The sequence below is a fragment of the Coregonus lavaretus genome (assembly GCF_964263955.1).
Source record: "Coregonus lavaretus genome assembly, chromosome: 4".
NCBI lineage: Eukaryota > Metazoa > Chordata > Actinopteri > Salmoniformes > Salmonidae > Coregonus > Coregonus lavaretus.
Window position 1 is genome coordinate 78,870,519 of NC_139991.1, and position 17,948 is coordinate 78,888,466.

A 17,948-nucleotide genomic window follows, 5' to 3' on the forward strand; every position below is an offset into this window, starting at 1 on the left:
GGCATGGGTCCTCAGATCCTCAAAAAGTTCTACAGCTGCACCATCGAGAGCATCCTGACTGGTTGCATCACCACCTGGTATGGCAACTGCTCGACCTCCAACCGCAAGGCACTACAGAGTACATCACTGGGGCCAAGCTTCCTGCCATCCAGGACCTCTATACCAGGCGGTGTCAGAGTAAGGCCCTAAAAATTGTCAAAGACTCCAGCCACCCTAGTCATAGACTAATCTCTCTGCTACCGCACGGCAAGCGGTACCGGAGTGCCAAGTCTAGGTCCAAAAGGGTTCTCAACAGCTTCTACCCCCAAGCCATAAGACTCCTGAACAGCTAATCATGGCTACCCGGACTATTTGCACTGCCCCTCCACCCCCACTCCATATTTTTACGTTCCTGCTACTCTGTTAATTATTTATGCATAGTCACTTTAACCTCTACCCACATGTACATATTACCTCAATTACCTAACTAGCCGGTGCCCCCGCACATTGACTCTGTACCGGTACCCCCCTGTATATATAGCCTCCCTACTGTTATTTTATTTTACTTACAACAATGCATTTATTTTTTATTTTTATTCAACACTTTTTTGTTGTTGTTGTTTTATTTAACTGTTTTTATTTTAAAAATAAATGCATTGTTGGTTAAGGGCTGTAAGTAAGCATTTCACAGTAATGTCTACACCTGTATTCGGCGCATGTGGCAAATAAAATGTGATTTGATCAATAACAGACCAGGGCTTGTGTAGCTTATTGGAGCTCTCTAAAGACTCTAAGGTTTAGGGTTTAAAGGGCTGGTTTCCTAGATAAGGAGATTCTCCATTGAGCATGCTGTTAGGTCCAGGACTAGGCTTAATCTGTCCCTGGGAAACCAGCTTTAAACGATAAACACTGACTGACTAACGGTTCAGAACTACTCAGTGAACATCATAAACTCAAGCCATGGAAAACATGACAGATGGATCTGCAGAGGACTTGATGTGCCAGACGGATCTGCAGAGGACTTGATGTGCCAGATGGTTGCTCTCAGCACTCTGGCTCTGCTCTGCTGCTACGGCACTGATACAGTATGCATCCCAAATGGCACCCTATTCCCTATAATTGACAAAGGCTCTGGTCAAAAGTAGTGCACTATATCGGGAATAGGGTACCATTCTCTGGTCTAAAGTAGTGCACTATATCGGGAATAGGGTACCATTCTCTGGTCTAAAGTAGTGCACTATATCGGCAATTGGGTGCCATTTGGGACGCAGCCCAGATCTCAGCTCAGAATGGGTCGTCACCAGCAGCCCAGCACATTACCAGTAATCACCCTGAATCAAATACACACTACAGTCCACAGGAGGCTGGTGGCGCCTTCATTGGGGAGGACAGGCTCGTGGTAATGACTGGAGCAGAATCACTGGTTTCCAGGTGTTTGATGCAATTCCATTTGCTCCTTTCCAGACATTGTTATCAGCCGTCCTCCCCTCAGCAGCCTCCTGTGCTATAGTCCATGTAACAGACAGAGAAATGTAGCCTGGTCCCAGATCGGTTTGTGCTCTTGCCAGCTGTGTTTGGCATGGCAATATGAGTGACAATAGGTTGGCATGATGGCACAAACAGACTGGCACTCAGGCTGGGAAGAAATGTGTCAAGTGTCATCATCTACCAAGAGCCAGTCTATCTATTGGCTCATCACAGTGTTCTGATCTCACATGGTTCTGCTACATTCAGCACTGAGGTCCTGTACTGCAGCTTCAGGTAGCTACCCTCTGAGACCCTCTGGCTACCCCTCTCTCTGGCTACCCCTCTCTCTGGCTACCCCTCTCTCTGGCTACTCCTCTCTCTGGCTACTCCTCTCTCTGGCTACTCCTCTCTCTGGCTACTCCTCTCTCTGGCTACCCCTCCCTCTGGCTACTCCTCTCTCTGGCTACTCCTCTCTCTGGCTACCCCTCCCTCTGGCTACTCCTCTCTCTGGCTACTCCTCTCTCTGGCTACTCCTCTCTCTGGCTACCCCTCCCTCTGGCTACCCCTCTCTCTGGCTACTCCTCTCTCTGGCTACTCCTCTCTCTGCCTACCCCTCTCTCTGGCTACTCCTCTCTCTGGCTACTCCTCCCTCTGGCTACCCCCCTCTCTGGCTACTCCTCCCTCTGGCTACTCCTCTCTCTGGCTACTCCTCCCTCTGGCTACCTCTCTCTCTGGCTACCCCTCTCTCTGGCTACCCCTCTCTCTGGCTACCCCTCTCTCTGGCTACTCCTCTCTCTGGCTACTCCTCTCTCTGGCTACCCCTCCCTCTGGCTACTCCTCCCTCTGGCTACTCCTCCCTCTGGCTACTCCTCCCTCTGGCTACTCCTCCCTCTGGCTACTCCTCTCTCTGGCTACTCCTCTCTCTGGCTACTCCTCCCTCTGGCTACTCCTCCCTCTGGCTACTCCTCCCTCTGGCTACTCCTCCCTCTGGCTACTCCTCTATCTGGCTACTCCTCTATCTGGCTACCCCTCTCTCTGGCTACTCCTCTCTCTGGCTACTCCTCTCTCTGGCTACTCCTCTCTCTGGCTACCCCTCTCTCTGGCTACCCCTCTCTCTGGCTACTCCTCTCTCTGGCTACTCCTCTCTCTGGCTACTCCTCTCTCTGGCTACCCCTCCCTCTGGCTACTCCTCCCTCTGGCTACTCCTCCCTCTGGCTACTCCTCCCTCTGGCTACTCCTCCCTCTGGCTACTCCTCTCTCTGGCTACTCCTCCCTCTGGCTACTCCTCCCTCTGGCTACTCCTCCCTCTGGCTACTCCTCCCTCTGGCTACTCCTCTCTCTGGCTACCCCTCTCTCTGGCTACTCCTCCCTCTGGCTACTCCTCTATCTGGCTACTCCTCTATCTGGCTACCCCTCTCTCTGGCTACTCCTCTCTCTGGCTACTCCTCTCTCTGGCTACTCCTCTCTCTGGCTACTCCTCTCTCTGGCTACTCCTCCCTCTGGCTACTCCTCTCTCTGGCTACTCCTCCCTCTGGCTACTTCTCTCTCTGGCTACTTCTCTCTCTGGCTACTTCTCTCTCTGGCTACTCCTCTCTCTGGCTACTCCTCCCTCTGGCTACTCCTCTCTCTGGCTACTTCTCTCTCTGGCTACTTCTCTCTCTGGCTACTTCTCTCTCTGGCTACTCCTCTCTCTGGCTACTCCTCCCTCTGGCTACTCCTCTCTCTGGCTACTTCTCTCTCTGGCTACTTCTCTCTCTGGCTACTTCTCTCTCTGGCTACTTCTCTCTCTGGCTACTCCTCTCTTGCTGTTGATCCCACTCTATATCAACCCATTCCAATCCAAGGGGCTTTATTGGCATATTAACATTGCCAAAGCAAATGAAATAGATAATAAACAAAAGTGAAATTAACAATAAAAAATGTACAGTAAACATTACACTCTCCAAAGTTTTAAAATAATATAGACATTTCAAATGTTATATTTAAGCAATAAGGCCTGAGGGGCTGTGTTGTGGTATATGGCCTATATACCACAGCAAAGGGCTGTTGTTAAGCACGACACAACGTGGAGTACCTGGACACAGCCCTTAGCCGTGGTATATTGGCCATATATCACAAACCCCCGAGGTGCCTTATTGCTATTATAAACTGGTTACCAACTTAAATTAGAGCAGTAAAAATAAGTGTTTTGTCATACCCGTGGTATACGGTCGGACATACCACGGCTGTCAGCCAATCAGCATTCAGGGCTCGAACCACCCAGTTTATAGTATTGGCTATGCAAAGTGTTGTAACAATTCTCTCTCTCTCCCCGTCCCTCCCTCAGCACAGTTCAATAAACCAATGGTATTCAACCGGGGGTTAGCGGCGAAAAGAGAAATGTTTTTATGAATATATATAACAAGTAGAAAAGAGGAGACTATGAGCAAATGACACTCACTGTAGGCTCTGAGAAAGGCTCTGAGAAAGGCTCTGAGAAAGGCTCTGAGAGAAAGGCTCTGAGAGAAAGGCTCTGAGAGAAAGGCTCTGAGAGAAAGGCTCTGAGAGAAAGGCTCTGAGAAAGCACCTGCCGATTATAATGTGGGGAGGTCAAAATAACTATCTACCAAAACTACCGGTATTCATTTTAAAAAGTTGATTACTTCTCCTTGCCATTATCATTCACTTGAAGATAAGACAAGGCGTTTTGCCTGCGAGGGGGTCCCTGGGCAAGAAATGGTTACAATAAACACATGTTGCTTTTATAAGTCCCCTGTAGCTCAGTTGGTAGAGCGTGGCGCTTGCAACGCCAGGGTTGTGGGTTCGTTTCCCACGGGGGGCCAGTATGAAAAATGTATGCACTCACTAACTGTAAGTCGCTCTGGATAAGAGCGTCTGCTAAATGACGTAAATGTAATAAGGCTTATTGGCACAATGACGCACGCATATATCAACTGAACCCCACTGCCTGCAGGCTCAGGGAAGGCACAGCATACTGATATATCAACTGAACCCCACTGCCTGCAGGCTCAGGGAAGGCACAGCATACTGAACCCCACTGCCTGCAGGCTCAGGGAAGGCACAGCATACTGATATATCAACTGAACCCCACTGCCTGCAGGCTCAGGGAAGGCACAGCATACTGAACCCCACTGCCTGCAGGCTCAGGGAAGGCACAGCATACTGATATATCAACTGAACCCCACTGCCTGCAGGCTCAGGGAAGGCACAGCATACTGAACCCCACTGCCTGCAGGCTCAGGGAAGGCACTGCATACTGAACCCCACTGCCTGCAGGCTCAGGGAAGGCACAGCATACTGAACCCCACTGCCTGCAGGCTCAGGGAAGGCACAGCATACTGAACCCCACTGCCTGCAGGCTCAGGGAAGGCACAGCATACTGAACCCCACTGCCTGCAGGCTCAGGGAAGTCACTGCATACTGAACCCCACTGCCTGCAGGCTCAGGGAAGGCACAGCATACTGAACCCCACTGCCTGCAGGCTCAGGGAAGGCACTGCATACTGAACCCCACTGCCTGCAGGCTCAGGGAAGGCACAGCATACTGAACCCCACTGCCTGCAGGCTCAGGGAAGGCACTGCATACTGAACCCCACTGCCTGCAGGCTCAGGGAAGGCACTGCATACTGAACCCCACTGCCTGCAGGCTCAGGGAAGGCACAGCATACTGAACCCCACTGCCTGCAGGCTCAGGGAAGGCACTGCATACTGAACCCCACTGCCTGCAGGCTCAGGGAAGGCACTGCATACTGAACCCCACTGCCTGCAGGCTCAGGGAAGGCACAGCATACTGAACCCCACTGCCTGCAGGCTCAGGGAAGGCACTGCATACTGAACCCCACTGCCTGCAGGCTCAGGGAAGGCACAGCATACTGAACCCCACTGCCTGCAGGCTCAGGGAAGGCACAGCATACTGAACCCCACTGCCTGCAGGCTCAGGGAAGGCACAGCATACTGAACCCCACTGCCTGCAGGCTCAGGGAAGGCACAGCATACTGAACCCCACTGCCTGCAGGCTCAGGGAAGGCACTGCATACTGAACCCCACTGCCTGCAGGCTCAGGGAAGGCACTGCATACTGAACCCCACTGCCTGCAGGCTCAGGGAAGGCACTGCATACTGAACCCCACTGCCTGCAGGCTCAGGGAAGGCACTGCATACTGAACCCCACTGCCTGCAGGCTCAGGGAAGGCACTGCATACTGAACCCCACTGCCTGCAGGCTCAGGGAAGGCACAGCATACTGAACCCCACTGCCTGCAGGCTCAGGGAAGGCACAGCATACTGAACCCCACTGCCTGCAGGCTCAGGGAAGGCACTGCATACTGAACCCCACTGCCTGCAGGCTCAGGGAAGTCACTGCATACTGATATATAACAACTATTTCTGAAAAGTTCTCACATCTCTTATCCTAGATCAGCACGCCTACTAACCCTAACCCTACTCTGAGACACTTTGTGGATGCGGGCACTGGACTCTACATTACTCACTGTTCAGATAGAGACTGGCTAACTAGTACTAATATATACTCACTGTTCAGACAGAGACTGGCTAACTAGTACTAATATATACTCACTGTTCAGACAGAGACTGGCTAACTAGTACTAATATATACTCACTGTTCAGACAGAGACTGGCTAACTAGTACTAATATATACTCACTGTTCAGATAGAGACTGGCTAACTAGTACTAATATATACTCACTGTTCAGACAGAGACTGGCTAACTAGTACTAATATATACTCACTGTTCAGACAGAGACTGGCTAACTAGTACTAATATATACTCACTGTTCAGATAGAGACTGGCTAACTAGTACTAATATATACTCACTGTTCAGACAGAGACTGGCTAACTAGTACTAATAAAAACTCACTGTTCAGACAGAGACTGGCTAACTAGTACTAATAAAAACTCACTGTTCAGATAGAGACTGGCTAACTAGTACTAATATATACTCACTGTTCAGACAGAGACTGGCTAACTAGTACTAATAAAAACTCACTGTTCAGATATAGACTGGCTAACTAGTACTAATATATACTCACTGTTCAGACAGAGACTGGCTAACTAGTACTAATATATAGTCACTGAGAGGAGTTCTGACTCAGGAGAGGAGAGCTGCCCAGAAACTACAGAAACTACAGCTCTGCTTATATTTGCTTCAAAATCAGTCAACGTCTTTCTGTTTTGGTCTTAGTGATTTTGTCAGAACTGTTTTGATCTTGCGGTCATTTTATCAGAAGTGTTTTGGTCTTACAGTGGTTTTGTCAGAAGTGTTATGGTCTTACGGTTGTTTTGTCAGTAACAGAAGTTTGTTCGAGCCCTTTCAGTGCCTGTATCCTCTGGCTGTATGACTCACAGAGGCTGACAAGCTGCCACACATTCACTGGTTTACCAGGGAACAGACAGACAGACAGACTTTAAATACAGGGCAGGACAGAGGTTGCAACAGAAATGCATTGGGTTCTGCTTCGTTTAAACCTTACACTGTACTTTACCACAGCTTTGATATTTAAAATATATTATTGGAAGTCCCAAAGATAAAGATCAACATATATCATTACCATCAAGGACAAAACTGTACAAATCAATGAAACACAATGGTATACCATAAACTGTGTGACTAGTAATCAATGCCATGCAATCAATCCCTGTATCTACAGTATACAACTAACCTCCGCTGTTCTTTACAGACTCATAGCCAACAGACACACTGCTTTGGTGTTTTTAGAATAACACACATTATTGGACTTGGATGTTCTTAAGTTAAAGATAAAACAAACACTATTACCATCAAGGACAAAGAAGCACAAATCATACTACAGACCTACAGTTAAAAAGTCCCAATCTGTGCTTTACACCCACAGAGCAAACAGAACATGAAGGTCATCTGAAGTCTTAAACCAACACTGAGGGAAAGCAGGTCTCCTTTTACATGAACTCTGACCTTTACAGCAGATTACAATACATTAAGTAGCCCTTTCCTGCAGTCAAATAGTCCCCTGTAGCTCAGTTGGTAGAGCATGGCGCTTGCAACGCTAGGGTTGTGGGTTCGTTTCCCACGGGGGGCCAGTATGAAAAATGTATGCACTCACTAAGTCGCTCTGGATAAGACCGTCTGCTAAATGACTAAAATGTAAATGTCAAATGACCTAGGGTCCTCATGGGTGGAATGTTATAAATCATTTTCATAATTTGTTTGCATTTCAGTCTTCTGTGATGTATATAAAGTGTAATATTGGGATGCAAACTCTAAATTGAATACATTTCAACTCTATATCTGACATGCTATAGGTGTCTTCTTTTTTTAAAGCCCATAACTACGTGTGTGAGGTGTATACTTTTGTTTCAAAGTAGATGTGTTTAAGACTACCAAGGAACACTGTGTGACCCTGATTTAGACCACCGCAGTAAAAGGTTTTAAGGACGCTTCCATGAACAAGTGTTGGAACACGTACAACTACATTGACGATTTTAATTGGCTGATACGGAATTTGTTACAGGAAATAATCACTGCCACCTGATGAGGTTAGCGTAGGGATACATGTGCAAGCTTATGTAATGGGAACATCTAGCTTTTGATCACGTGCAACTATGTTAACAATTTAAATTGGCTGATGCTTAAAACTTAACCTTGAAATTAAACGTCTTCTAATGTTCGCAAGTATGGCCCCGATGTGTCCCAAATGGCACCCTATTTACTATAGAGTCCATAGGGCCCTGGTCAAAAGTAGTGCACAACATAGGAAATAGGGTGCAATTTAGGACGCACAGATTGATTGATGGTGTTCCACCACGTCCACAGTGGAGCTGCTGATTGTTAGTAGCCTGGATATAGTCTGTACTCCTGATGGTTCTAGTCTGTACTCCTGATGGTTCTAGTCTGTACTCCTGATGGTTCTAGTCTGTACTCCTGATGGCTCTAGTCTGTACTCCTGATGGTTCTAGTCTGTACTCCTGATGGTTCTAGTCTGTACTCCTGATGGCTCTAGTCTGTACTCCTGATGGTTCTAGTCAGTACTCCTGATGGTTCTAGTCTGTACTCCTGATGGTTCTAGTCTGTACTCCTGATGGTTCTAGTCTGTACTCCTGATGGGTCTAGTCTGTACTCCTGATGGCTCTAGTCTGTACTCCTGATGGTTCTAGTCTGTACTCCTGATGGTTCTAGTCTGTACTCCTGATGGCTCTAGTCTGTACTCCTGATGGTTCTAGTCTGTACTCCTGATGGCTCTAGTCTGTACTCCTGATGGTTCTAGTCTGTACTCCTGATGGTTCTAGTCTGTACTCCTGATGGCTCTAGTCTGTACTCCTGATGGTTCTAGTCAGTACTCCTGATGGTTCTAGTCTGTACTCCTGATGGCTCTAGTCTGTACTCCTGATGGTTCTAGTCTGTACTCCTGATGGTTCTAGTCTGTACTCCTGATGGTTCTAGTCTGTACTCCTGATGGTTCTAGTCTGTACTCCTGATGGTTCTAGTCTGTACTCCTGATGGCTCTAGTCTGTACTCCTGATGGCTCTAGTCTGTACTCCTGATGGTTCTAGTCTGTACTCCTGATGGTTCTAGTCTGTACTCCTGATGGTTCTAGTCTGTACTCCTGATGGTTCTAGTCTGTACTCCTGATGGCTCTAGTCTGTACTCCTGATGGTTCTAGTCTGTACTCCTGATGGTTCTAGTCTGTACTCCTGATGGTTCTAGTCTGTACTCCTGATGGTTCTAGTCTGTACTCCTGATGGTTCTAGTCTGTACTCCTGATGGTTCTAGTCTGTACTCCTGATGGTTCTAGTCTGTACTCCTGATGGGTATAGTCTGTACTCCTGATGGTTCTAGTCTGTACTCCTGATGGTTCTAGTCTGTACTCCTGATGGTTCTAGTCTGTACTCCTGATGGTTCTAGTCTGTACTCCTGATGGTTCTAGTCTGTACTCCTGATGGTTCTAATCTGTACTCCTGATGGTTCTAGTCTGTACTCCTGATGGCTCTAGTCTGTACTCCTGATGGGTCTAGTCTGTACTCCTGATGGTTCTAGTCTGTACTCCTGATGGTTCTAGTCTGTACTCCTGATGGTTCTAGTCTGTACTCTTGATGGTTCTAGTCTGTACTCCTGATGGCTCTATAGGGTCTGGTTCGGCGGATGATTGGATGGCTTTTAAACATCTTTGAAATCTGGGTGTGGCTATGACCTCGAAAACTGAAATGTACTTAAATATACTTCGGATAATTTAAAAAATCCCTCCAAAGTTTCGCAAGTAGTGAAAGGTTTGAAGTGCAAAAAAGATACACAGCTTGTCAAACAATTGCAGGCAGTTTATTTGAAAAGGTTAAAGGTCTAAATGAGCCCCCTGTGAATTTCCCAGACACCCCGGTGCACTCCTTCGCCAGGTTCTCCTTCCCATCCTTCTCTGTTTCAGAAGTGCGTAAAGCCCTGAAAGAAATTTATGGAAATGGTGGAATTACTGGTCATGCTCCAGATTGGTTTATAAATATCCTTTCAAATCGTTCACAATGTGTAATGGCGGATGGTTGTAAATCTGAGGCCATAGAGTTGTGCTCAGCTGTTCCGCAAGGTTCTATTTTGGGCCCACTGTTGTTCATTTTGTGTGTCAACAACATTGGGGATCATATTGAAACAGCGGACGTTCATTTTTATGCAGATGATACTGTTCTTTATGCAGATACTGTTCTTTATTCAAGTGGTAGTAGGTTATCTTTAGCTTTTGAAAATGCCTAAAGAGCATTTAACACCATACAACAGAATCTGTATGATTTGAAGCTGCTTCTGAATTTGGGTAAAACAAAATGCATGGTATTTTTTTTTTAAATGCCAGGCATGTTACTAATCATGTCATTGCTACATTTGATGGACATACTATAGAGCAAGTCAAAGTATACAAATATTTGGGAGTGTGGGTGGATGACAAGCTGAGCTTCACTGTTCATGTGGAGAACTTGATAAGGAAGCTCAAGCTGAGAATATGTTTTTATTACCGGCATAAGGCTTGTTTTTCTCTGGAGGCCAGGAAGGAGCTGGTACCAAGTACACTACTGGTCAAAGGTTTTAGAACACCTACTCATTCAAGGGGTTTTCTTTATTTTTACTATTTTCTACATTGTAGAATAATAGTGAAGACATCAAAACTATGAAATAACACATATGGAATCATGTAGTAACCAGAAAAGTGTTTTCATTTATCCATCAGCTTGATGTATTTTTTCCTGTTGCTGCTTGAGTGCGTTTGTGGTCATCGCACGGCACAGGTTTCAGGGTGCGGGTAGGTGCTGTTGGTGACTATGAACGCATCCTCTGTTTTTGCTGTTGTTGTTGAGACATGCTCAAGTGGGGCTAAATAGTCTGGTCATTACTGTTGCCAATGTTTGTAGCTTTGATTCAAATTGTATTTTGTGACTCGACTGACAACATTTTCCTGTTACAGGGAACAGTCAATGCACTTTCAATGCCATATACATATAATTTAGAATGAACGTCTTTCGGGCAATGCTATGCATAGCAGGTACATCTATCTTAAAGACTAGCAAATTAGCTCACCTGTCAGGGTATTAGCTCACCTGTCAGGGTATTAGCTCACCTGTCAGGGTATTAGCTCACCTGTCAGGGTATTAGCTCACCTGTCAGGGTATTATCTCACCTGTCAGGGTATTAACTCACCTGTCAGGTATTATCTCACCTGTCAGGGTATTAGCTCACCTGTCAGGGTATTAGCTCACCAGATGTTTACTATTTTATACTTCATAAAAAAACGCATTCTGAATGATCGAAAGCAGCAACGGTTGATGTAGCTCTTCTTCAGGAGACACACCTGACTGACTCTGATCATGATAAACTGAAGAGAGAGAGAGGTGGGTGGGTCAAGTGTACTATTCATCTTTCACCTCTCGGCCAACAGGGCCATTCTCATTAATAAGCATTGCCCCTTTCAGCTACAATCTCAGATTAAAGACAAAGGGGGTAGGTTTGTGATCATTCAAGGTTTCATTAACACTGAGCCCATTACTATTGTAATTGTGGTCCTCTGTAGCTCAATTGGTAGAGCATGGCGCTTGTAACGCCAAGGTAGTGGGTTCGATCCCCGGGACCACCCATACGTAAAAATGTATGCGCACATGACTGTAAGTAGCTTTGGATAAAAGCGTCTGCTAAATGGCATACTATTATATTATTGTGAATGTGTATGGGCCTAACCATGATGATCATACATTTTACCAAGACATCTTTTTGAAGTTAACGTTCCCCTCATCAGAGATAATAATGTCAGGGGATTTTAACATGGTACTGGACCCTTCCAGGGATACATCTTCCCCTAACAGTATCAACCTCACACAGACTGGACCCTTCCAGGGATACATCTTCCCCTAACAGTATCAACCGCACACAGACTGGACCCTTCCAGGGATACATCTTCCCCTAACAGTATCAACCTCACACAGACTGGACCCTTCCAGTGATACATCTTCCCCTAACAGTATCAACCTCACACAGACTGGACCCTTCCAGGGATACATCTTCCCCTAACAGTATCAACCTCACACAGACTGGACCCTTCCAGTGATACATCTTCCCCTAACAGTATCAACCTCACACAGACTGGACCCTTCCAGGGATACATCTTCCCCTAACAGTATCAACCTCACACAGACTGGACCCTTCCAGTGATACATCTTCCCCTAACAGTATCAACCTCACACAGACTGGACCCTTCCAGTGATACATCTTCCCCTAACAGTATCAACCTCACACAGACTGGACCCTTCCAGTGATACATCTTCCCCTAACAGTATCAACCTCACACAGACTGGACCCTTCCAGGGATACATCTTCCCCTAACAGTATCAACCTCACACAGACTGGACCCTTCCAGGGATACATCTTCCCCTAACAGTATCAACCTCACACAGACTGGACCCTTCCAGTGATACATCTTCCCCTAACAGTATCAACCTCACACAGACTGGACCCTTCCAGTGATACATCTTCCCCTAACAGTATCAACCTCACACAGACTGGACCCTTCCAGTGATACATCTTCCCCTAACAGTATCAACCTCACACAGACTGGACCCTTCCAGTGATACATCTTCCCCTAACAGTATCAACCTCACACAGACTGGACCCTTCCAGTGATACATCTTCCCCTAACAGTATCAACCTCACACAGACTGGACCCTTCCAGGGATACATCTTCCCCTAACAGTATCAACCTCACACAGACTGGACCCTTCCAGGGATACATCTTCCCCTAACAGTATCAACCTCACACAGACTGGACCCTTCCAGGGATACATCTTCCCCTAACAGTATCAACCTCACACAGACTGGACCCTTCCAGGGATACATCTTCCCCTAACAGTATCAACCTCACACAGGCAGCTAAAATGTTCAAAGCAGAAATGAAAGATTTTGGACTTTGGACGTGTGGAGATTTCACAACCAAAAGAATCGACATATTGCTTTTTCCTACAGGGAAGGGAAGTTTAACCACTGGGTATTTACTAAGATGTATATCAGACAGTTCTGTCCTGCTTCATTACCAGTAAAACACAACCACCCTCAAGAAGGCGGAGGTTTGGCACATGCTTACTAAATAATCCCACATTTGTAACATTTCTGGACACTCTTATCGACATAATTTTAGACTCAAAGCGAATGGAAAAGAACACCCTGACGACCCACAAAGCAGAAAACGCTCTCAGGAGAACAAAACAAAACTACTATGAACATGGAGATAAATCAGGAAAGTTGCTTGGCAGATAAGGAGAGAGGAAGCTAGCAGAGCTGCCCAGTAACACAGTTGTTTAGGGTCCTGAGGAAATTCATCTAGTCTTTAGGGAGGAGTATGAAACATTGTACAAGTCTGACGGGGATCCCCATGCCACAATGCAGGAGTTTTGGAACAAACTCAATTTACCAGCTTTCACTGATGAGGATAGAGAGGACTTGGAGAAAGAGATTACAGCCGAGGAAATTAGGGAATCCATTTTCAACACTGCTGGGGGGAAATCACCAGGGTTAGACGGATTCCCTATTGAATTTTATAGATCCTTTTTACACAAACGAATTGAGCCCCTTTGCAATACGTTTAAACGATTGGAACCGTTTCCCTGTTTGACCGCTAGGTTTTATGGGTATTATGACATCTCCACTGTGGGGCTCTATACACGCCAGCTACCACAGGAAGTGACATCACGCCAACACTTAACAAAAGGCTGAAGTCAGTTTCAGAATGTGTGGCAAGGAATACGCCAGTCCTAAATATAGCAAAAAAGATAAGCATTGTATTTGGGACAAATCATTCACTAAACCTCAACTAAATCTTATAATGTGGCAATTGACCAAGTTGAGGAGACTAAACTGCTTGGTGTGACCCTGGACTGTAAACTGTCATGGTCAAAACACATTGATGAAACGGTAACTAAGATGGGGAGAGTTCTGGCCATGATAAAACACTGCTCTGCTTTCTTGAAATCACAATCAACTAAACAAGTCCTACAGGCCCCAGTTTTATGGTCTGGTGCTAGTTTTATCACCTGGACTACTGACCAATTATATAGTCTGGTGCTAGTTTTATCACCTGGACTACTGACCAGTTGATGCACACAGCTCAGACACCCATGCATACCCCACAAGACATGCCACCAGAGGTCTCTTCACAGTCCCCAAGTCCAGAACAGACTATGGGAGGTGCACAGTACTACATAGAGCCATGACTACATGGAACTCTCTTCCACATCAAGTAACTCATGCAAGCAGTAGAATCATATTTAAAAAACAGATAAAACTACACATCACTGCACAACGCAGACTGTGAAGTCCTGATCAGACCTGATCACCGACAATGATGAGACAGCCTATAGGGAGGAGGTCAGTGACCTGGCAGTGTGGCGCTAGGACAACAACCTCTCCCTCAACGTGAGCAAGACAAAGGAGCTGATCGTGGACTACAGGAAAAGGAGGGCCGAGCACGCCCCCATTCACATTGACGGGGCTGTAGTGGAGCAGGTTGAGAGCTTCAAGTTCCTTTGTGTCCACATCACCAACAAACTATCATGGTCCAAACACACCAAGACAGTCGTGAAGAGGGCACGACAAAGCCTATTCCCCCTCAGGAGACTGAAAAGATACGGCATGGGTCCTCAGATCCTCAAGAAGTTCTACAGCTGCACCATCGAGAGCATCCTGACTGGTTGCATCACCGCCTGGTATGGCAACTGCTCAGCATCCGACTGTACGGCACTACAGAGGGCAGTGCGTACGGCCCAGTACATCACTGGGGCCAAGCTTCCTGCCATCCAGGACCTCTATACCAGGCGGTGTCAGAGGAAGGCCCTCAAAATTGTCAAAGACTCCAGCCACCCTAGTCATAGACTGTTCTCTCTGCTACTGCACGGCAAGCGGTACCGGAGTGCCAAGTCTAGGTCCAAGAGGCTTCTACCCCCAAGCCATAAGACAGCTGAACAATTAATCAAATGGCCACACAGACTATTTACATTGACCCCCCCCCCTTTGTTTTTACACTGCTGCTACCCGCTGTCTATTATCTATGCATAGTCACTTTACCCCTACCTACATGTACAAATTACCTCGACTATCCTGTGCCCCCGCACATTGACTCTGTACCGGTACCCCCTGTATATAGCCTCCCTACTGTTATTACACATTGACTCTGTACCGGTACCCCCCTGTATACATCCTCCCTACTGTTATTTCCCATTGACTCTGTACCGGTACCCCCTGTATATAGCCTCCCTACTGTTATTACACATTGACTCTGTACCGGTACCCCCTGTATATAGCCTCGTTATTGTTATGTAATTTTATTGTTACTTTTTTTTTTTTTTTTACTTTAGTTTATTTAGTAAATATTTTCTTAACTCTATTTCTTGAACTGCATTGTTGGTTAAGGGCTTGTCAGTAAGCATTTCACGGTAAGGTCTACACCTGTTGTATACGACAAAAACAATTTGATTTGAAGAGACACACATACAGACACACACACTCTCTAAAACACATACTCTACACACACACACTGACACACACATGCTCTACACACACACACACACACACACACACACACTCTACACACATACACACACACACACACTCTAACCCACGTACTCTTCACACACACTCTACACACACACACACACACACTCTACACACACACACTCTAACCCACGTATTCTACACACACAGAGATACACATTGTAATGTTGTGGTATTGTGGTTTCTATACTGATATGTGTATTAAGAGAGTAATAATGTAATAATGTCTTGTATGATGTATTGTTTTATTGATTATGTTTTAACCCTGTTTGGAACCCAGGATTGTTAGACGTCAAACCCACCACTGGTGTGGCCAAAGAGCACTTGTCCCGGGGCCAAAGAGCACTGGTCCCGGGGCCAAAGAGCACTGGTCCCGGGGCTCTTGTTAAGGTCAACAGCATCATTAACTTTACTCAGTACCAGGATAGTTTAGCCAAAAACCTGGTTTCCTCTGCCAGGAGGCTGAAACTTGGCCGCAAGTGGATCTTCCAGCAAGACAATAACCCCAAGCACACATCACATTCCACAAAGAAATGGTAACTGGAAATAAAATCAACATTTTGCAATGGCTATCTCAGTCAAAAGACTTGAAACCCATTGAAAACCTGTGGTTTGAATTGAAGAGGACATTCCATAAGCGCAGACGAAGGATATCAAGGATCTAGAAGGATTTTGTATGGAGTAATGGTTTACGATTCCTCCAAATGTGTTCTCCAATTCATAAAATATTTTTTGAAAAAGGCAGTTATCCTCGAAAAGTGAGGTATTGAAAACAGGGGTGTAAATAATGTTTACCCCTACCCTGTTGAGATGACAAAATCTATTTCTCTGAGCAATTGCATTAGTATAAAATAATATAATTTCCAATTTTTTTGGAGCATACAATATAGCTCAATATTTGAATTATTTATTTTATACAGTCATTTTTGCTCATCTCTATCAATGGTGTCAATCATTTTGGACCCCACTGTATATCTAATGTTTAATTATTTACATGATGATTTATAAGGGATACAATAGCATTTCGACTTTCTAAAAGTTTTATTCAGTGTTCTATAAACAATAACAACAACGATGGATTTGGAATAAAATGTTTTCATCTTTCTTTACAACTTTAGTTGGGTTTAAACTTTTAAAACACAACTTTGTTGGGAGTAATACTGTGGCTGGATATTTATTGGATACATTTTATCACGATTAAAACAACTGGAATAGCAGATCGCCTGGAGCTCGGAACATTCATTATTTCACAATCAATACATTAAAATCGACAAACTTATCCAAACAGATAAGTTTGAGAAATGAATTTCCTCCTGTGGAAATGGATGCAGCCCCGTGGAAATATCGAGATGTCTGGCGTTCTAGATCGGCTACACAGTCCGAAAAGTTTTCAATCACTACACTCAAACTCATCATCTGTATCTAAACTTCTAACTTTCGCACCATAATAGACATTCATTCGAATAGGATAAACCTTACCTTCAATATCTTCAAAAGTTAAACGGCCATTTTCGGGTAGTCCATGGCTTCGACTTTGTCGACTTTAACCTTCCCAACCGTTGACAGTCTTCTCCCGGACAAGTGGAGCTGTGAAACCGTGCCATCCGTGCTCCAGAGCGGATCCCATTGGATGAACGGGGCGTCAGTAAGGAAGAGGCCGACACAGTGCTTCCTGTAAAGGGATTAGGGGGGCAGGACCCCGGTGTGTGTGGCATGAGAAAGTCCCCTGTTTTATAATCAGCTCAGCAGCCATGGGTAGTGGTAGGCCCCACAGTCTATCAGCGGTAAAGAGGTAGGCCTCTAGAGTAGATTACACAATACATTACTATAGAATAGACTACAATACAATATAGGATCATTGAATAGAGTATAATACATTTACATGTACATTTTAGTCATTTAGCAGACGCTCTTATCCAGAGCGACTTACAGTTAGTGAATACATTTTTTTTTTTTTATACTGGCCCCCCGTGGGAATACAATATAGTATATTGGAATAGATTATAATAGGATAGCGTAGAACAGAGTATAATAGAATATAGTATAATTGAATAGAGTATAATAGAATATACTATAATGGAATAGAGTATAATGCAATAAAGTAGAATATAATAGTATAGAGCATAATAGTGTATAATAGAATAGAGTATAATATAGTATAATAGTGTATAATAGAATATAGTATATTACAATAGATTATAATAGAAAAGAGTATAATAGAATATAGTATATTGGAATAGATTATAATAGAATAGCGTACAATAGAGTAGAATAGAATATAGTATAACATATATATATATATATATATATATATATATATATATATATATATGTTACCTTTATTTAACTAGGCAAGTCAGTTAAGAACAAATTCTTATTTACAATGACGGCCTACACCGGCCAAACCCGGACGACGCTGGGCCAATTGTGCGCCGCCCTATCGTA

General features: G+C 45.1%; 1 protein-coding gene across 1 annotated transcript in view; it reads right to left on the reverse strand.

Annotated features, from left to right (window-relative positions):
• Positions 1 to 17,190, reverse strand: part of LOC311127552 (ciliary neurotrophic factor receptor subunit alpha-like) — a 77,779-nt gene extending 60,589 nt beyond the window's left edge. Inside the window, exon 1 of the mRNA XM_084159368.1 lies at positions 16,983 to 17,190. The gene's annotated coding sequence lies outside the window, so the exon portion shown is untranslated. The remainder of the gene's footprint in view (positions 1 to 16,982) is intronic.
• Positions 17,191 to 17,948: the final 758 nt, after the last annotated feature.